We start from the raw sequence: 6000 nt of genomic DNA on the forward strand, positions 1-6000 counted from the left end.
CTGAGCGAGGAAAAGAAAATTCAAGAGGAAATAGATATTATTCCTTTGTGCCCTTTGACATTGAGAGGAAGGAGAGAGTTTTACTGACTACATGAAGAAGTAGAAGATTTGAGGGAAGGTACTTTAATGTAGGGGGCAGTTAAGCATGCATGAAATGTAGTAAGCAAACATCCAAGGAAGAGAAAGGATTTGAAGACCATGAAAGCATTGTGATCATGAATGAACTAAATTCGAATTAAATTCAAATTAAATGAGCAAGCAGGGACTCGGCATATTAATAGTGCTTTAATCTTAATAAGAAAAGCTTTTTAAAAAAGGGTGCTGAGGTGAAAAAGATATTAAAACATTGAATGACCTCAATTTCTACAGTATAGAAAATGAGATATGTTATCTGCTCCAGCAAAGGTAGGGCATAATTATGGAAGATAAAAATGATCTGAAACACTGTTGGTAATTCTTTCAATCATCAACATTGAAGACCTTTGGAGAACTTATTCCATTCAGCCTAAAATTAATGACACAGAAAATAGAGTGTAGAAATAATCAAAGTTTTGATTTGGTAAAGAGTGAAGAAAATAAGAGATTCTTAAGGTTCAAGCAATGCCATTGTTGAAATAGGTGATCATAACAGAGACATGTGATTCTGTAGAAGCTCTAAAAAGCTTAGTGAAAGAGAGGCTACACGAGACACAGAGGAGCCACCTGGGGGCAAAAATCAGATTCAAGGGAATGGAGGGAGCAAGCGATGTGAAAAGGAGGACATTGATTAAGATGCAAAGACACAGATGGATAGTCAAAGTTGTTTTGCTGTGCAATGATCTGGAAATGATGGTAGAGAGAGTGAAACATACTTACTTAATGTCAGTAAATGAACTACAGAAACAGAAGATATCTGAGTTTTCCCATTCCAAATAACTAGACCTCATTTAAAGCAGTAACAAGGAGATGATGATGACGATGATGATGATGATGATTTTACAGGATATGCACAGTGGAGCTTGCTTACATTTAAAAGCAGATTCGAAAATATGGGGTAGAAAGTAAGTAGTATGCTGGCACAATGGTAGTTGGGAAAAAATGGTCAATAGGAATAATGGATTTAGAAAAAGGCTGGATCAGACATGTTAACTTAGTAGAGAGGGAAATTCTAAATGTTAAATATGTAAAATTTTGTTATAGGAAGATTATATGTAATCATATCCAGTGTTCTATTTGACATGCTAGCAGAATAAAATAGGACTATAATATTTTACTCATTTCATTTTGCTTTTTTCAAAGAAAAAGCTATATCCATATTAAAATTAAATGCATTACAAAACATCATATTTAGAAATGAGCAATAATGTTATTATTAAAAATAGTTTTATTAAAAACAATGGCTGTGTATGTGGATAAGATCCAATGGGGGTAAATCTGTTAACAGACCAGGACCAGGCATGGGTCTGCCTCAGGCCAACTTGTAGTGTGTGGGTTCTTGACATTGTACAGGAAAGATTTCACAATGCTAGTCCAGGTGATTTTGAGAGTACGTTTATTAAAGCTGGGGACCATGAAACAAGGCAAGACTTAGGGTAAGAGGAACAATGGAATGAGCTTAGGTGGGCTTCTTTGGATCACTGAGAATTCAGAGAAAAGGGGGCCTTGGAAACAGGTTCAGAGGGTTAGCCCAGAAGGAGCCGTTATTGCAAGTCTCCTGGGGTCCCATTAGGAGATGCACACCTGTGGGGGAAGAAAAGGAGGAAGGGACAGGCAAGGGAGTGATCCTGGGAAGGAGTGATCACTGGGAAGGGTCCTTTGTTTTGAGGGTTTTTAAAGGCTGGGAGTTTAGGGAAGGTCCCAGAGGCAGATCTTAAAAGAATATTCACCAGTTTTACACCGATGCACCAAAATGAGATTCCCTTAACTTCTGTCCTTGGATGTTGCTGGCAAATGGCACTAATTTGATTTTTGCTATCTATTTCCTTGAGTCGGGTGATTTAAGGTATTTACCCTCTGGTTGGGAGGAGAACTGTAAACTTATCTGTAAACTTATTCTAACCAAGTGTCCTTGGTTTAGGGAAGATAGGATTTACTAGGTGGCTGTAAACTGCCTGGTCACTGTCTCAGTTTCCTAATTCCGCTTTTCCTGGCTTACTAGCCTGTCTCAGATCTGCTCCCAATGAATATTCTTGTTGAATATGAAAAATATTTTATATTATTTTATTGAACCAAAATATTCCAGCACTTGGGGAGCATTTTTAAAAATAGCATTTAATCAAGACACATTTAATAAATGCAGCATGTGCATATATTTGAAAATGATTTTGCATATTCTGAGAGTGAAATGGCAAAATCTTGCTAAGGTAAATGAATTAACTCATAAGCTAATGTTTTTAAAAGAATTTTATCTTATGAAGGCCTAAGATTTTACATGATTTCAAGATTTCTGAAATACAGTGACATTTTTTGTTAAATATGGAAAAGCTCTATTCTATAACTGAACATATCTTCTTATATAATAATTATTTTATATATATATAATAAAGTGAATAATGCTTTGATAAAAAAGGAATGCAATGGAAATAAGAAATGTAGTTTACAAAGAAAAGTTGAGTTTTTATTTTATTTAGGAAGTAAACCATTATAAATGAAAAAACATTGAAACAAATACAGGGCTTCCTTTTTTTACTTTACAGAAACCCTACAGAGTATATTGTGGCCAAAAACTGGACAACCCAGTTGTCCTCTAGGATTATCAACATGGTAAAAAAACAGGTCACGAGATACCAACTAGGGTTAGTTTGTTGTTGTTTGCCTCTTAGCCTAGATCAATGGGTTGCAAAGTAAGCATATGACTTTCTCTTCACCCTTCTCATAATTCTTGCACCTCCACTTTCATTAAAATAATTTAAAAAAATAAGAAATCACAAAATGGCAGGTTTTCAAATGGCAAAAAAAAAAGAAAAATAGAGGAATTAAAATGAAAAATCAGAACCATAAAGTGCCACTATGCCCCTTTGAAAAATAATTTTCCAAAACATGTGGATGATCATAGAAAGAACAGAATCAAGAGACTGCGGAAAGAAAGAACAGAATTTCAACTCTGCAGCCTGGAAGGCATCATCACAGGTTATCTGATGAGGTTTCCAGATCTTACACTGGAAAGTAAATATTAGACCACTGGGTACCAGATTTTTATCAAGGCACACATGTCTCTCCATAGATGGATAGAGAGATAAATTGATTTCTGATTTGTTCCATTTTTGAATAAACATACTGCTTATCTGAAGAAAAACATCTGATCAAAAAATGAACAATTCATGTTTCAGAAAATTGATATTCAACACAGAAAAATATCTGAATGATTCTTTCTCTCTTATTTATTTGAACATGTTGAAATTATTTAGCTACAACTTTGGAATATGCAGAGTATGCACTGACTTTTCATTAGCAAAGAAAAGTGTGTGACAAGAAAAAAAAAATAGGTAACCTAAAATATCAAACAGCCTGACAAATATATCAAAAGCTCAAAGCTGCATGAGAAAATGGTCGCAGTTTTAAGTGAAAATATGTGTTGCTGTCCTGCAGAATATATATAAAAAGTATAACATAATACTACCTCTATGACCAATTTAACACATTATAATAGCAAATATTAGAACTAATGTTTTCCTATGTCTCTATGCCTAGATAATGACTATGAAAATTAATGAGAAAGATGAGAACAATTCTTAATTAATAAATTATTTGATTCACATTGCCAATGTCAATCTTTGTTTTTATGTGATTTACCTTCAAAAAATATAATATTGATAAGAATCTGAGAGAAATTGCATTTGTAAGTAATGGGGCCTGTCTTTAAAATTTTTTTTCACAAAAAATGGTAAACAGGACACTAACTTATGAAACTCTTTATATATTTGTTTTCTACTAAAGGGATATAAAGTTTTCATCTGTATACTTTACATTACACATATTCATATATATTGCATATGTTTCAAATTAAGTGTCATATAGACAATGTTTCAAAGAGAGTGATGTGGCTATTTTTATTGTTCAAACATTTTCAGCCCTAATCCTTGTACTTAATAGACAAAACATTTGTAATTTTAAAGAAATATTTTCCAGCAGGATACTTTGCAGTAAAAGATATAAATACAAATGATAAAAAGGGTCAATTAACTCAATATCATTTTTCAAAATACAATACATAGAAAAGTAGTGCAATTATTGTTTTTATGATTCTATTTTATTTTTACTTGAAAGAGCACAAAGGTTATTGTGCTTAATGTGCACGCCTTGTAAGGAATCACAAGTTTTTGTTTTTTTTTCATTTGCTATCAGTTATCCACTGATGTCTAAATAAGTCTTTACAGTACCATAAATTTCCACAATTTAAACTCAATAAAAGTCTACATGGCATGTACTTTAAAAACATCTGCCCTTACTGTCTATATTTCTATACCAAAAAACCATGTTTAACCTTCACTTTAAATAATACTAATTAATTTGATGCAAATCTTTGGCTTAGGGTACAAAGATTTTTCTTGGATATGAATAGAAAAAATAATCAGTATCTCAGGCTTTCAATGTTGAAACTGGAAAACTGCCTTTCCTTTCATATAATCATGTCATCAAAGCAAACTCCGAGTTCAAAATCCTTTTGATGCCACAGCTACCACAAAACCTGTAAATATGTTATTTGGGCTCTTTCCACAACCACAGAAATGGAGGGAATATTTACTATCATTTATATTTTAATATATATTTAAGTGAGCAAAGAGAGGTCACCAAGTGTACAGTAAGTTTGCCATTTTAAAAGAACGTGAAATAGTTTTACAGAAAGTATGGATACTGAATTGTCTCTGGAATGAAGTTAAAAAAATAACTCCAAGGTTTTACAATTTTCATCTCTAACATGAACTAGCCATTTTAATTTATCAAACCTAAAAAAATTGAATAGGTATATCTTAGATTTTTTGAAACTGCACTCTTGAGCCTACTTCTAAAAAAACAATGAAAAGGTTTATATTTAATATAGTCATATAAATTCAATCTGGTAAAGAAAATTTACAGCAGAGAAAGTGAATAAAACATGAAAGCCATGCAATCTTAAACAGACTTAGTCTTGTAAAGAAATGTATTATTATTGCATTGGAGAAAAACAGAGGAATTTAAGAGCAGGAGCTAAAGAAATAATAATTTTACAAGTGTATGATGAATTGGTGAAAGAGAAACCATAAATATAATTTAAGAAAAATTTATAATGCTTTTAAATCAAAACTAGTACAATCTGGAAGCTTCATAGCCCTCTTGTATAGCTTTATATTTGCATTGTATTTGCATAATATTGAAAGTTAAACTTTCAAGGCAATATACTTAATATTTTCTTAAGAAATTGTTTGCAGTATAAAATCATGAAATCCATTTTTACTTGTTTAGAACTGTATACTAACATGAAAGGCTTAAAATATCCCAATAGAAGATGCTTAGGATATTCAAGGAGAAAACTGTAATGAGAAAAATTTTGATTAAGCATAAATGTACTGACTGGCGATGCTTCTCTGTGACATTAGTGGCACTCTTATTTTTCACAATATTTATATAACAATGCATATGATAACTTCACAGTTATAAATTTCAGACAAAGTCAAGTTAAAATAATTTTTTTCAATGCAGCTTTTTAAAATGTAATAATAGGTTTGTGGGTTAAATCTTACATTGGGCTTTGTGGCACTAAGGGCTTCCACTCCACTCTATTTACTGATCCATCGAGTTACAGAAAATCTTTTGAAAACTTATTCAAAAGATAATGTATGTTCAAGTAAACATAATTTAAAATTAGAGTAGAGCCTAAAAAGCAAAATGTCTCCCCCTTAACTTGCCCTTCATCCCAGAGTCTCCTTCTGAGATGTATATAATATTTACATGTATTTTCTTGCATAGCTTTAGTTCTGCAACTGTATACACATAAATAACTCTCCCCAACCATGTTGCTTATAATAAAAGTGTAGATTATCC

Source organism: Pteronotus mesoamericanus, unplaced genomic scaffold (assembly GCF_021234165.1).
Source record: "Pteronotus mesoamericanus isolate MK-2021 breed Mesoamerican mustached bat unplaced genomic scaffold, CSHL_Meso_final scaffold_85, whole genome shotgun sequence".
In the NCBI taxonomy this organism is placed as follows: Eukaryota; Metazoa; Chordata; class Mammalia; order Chiroptera; family Mormoopidae; genus Pteronotus; species Pteronotus mesoamericanus.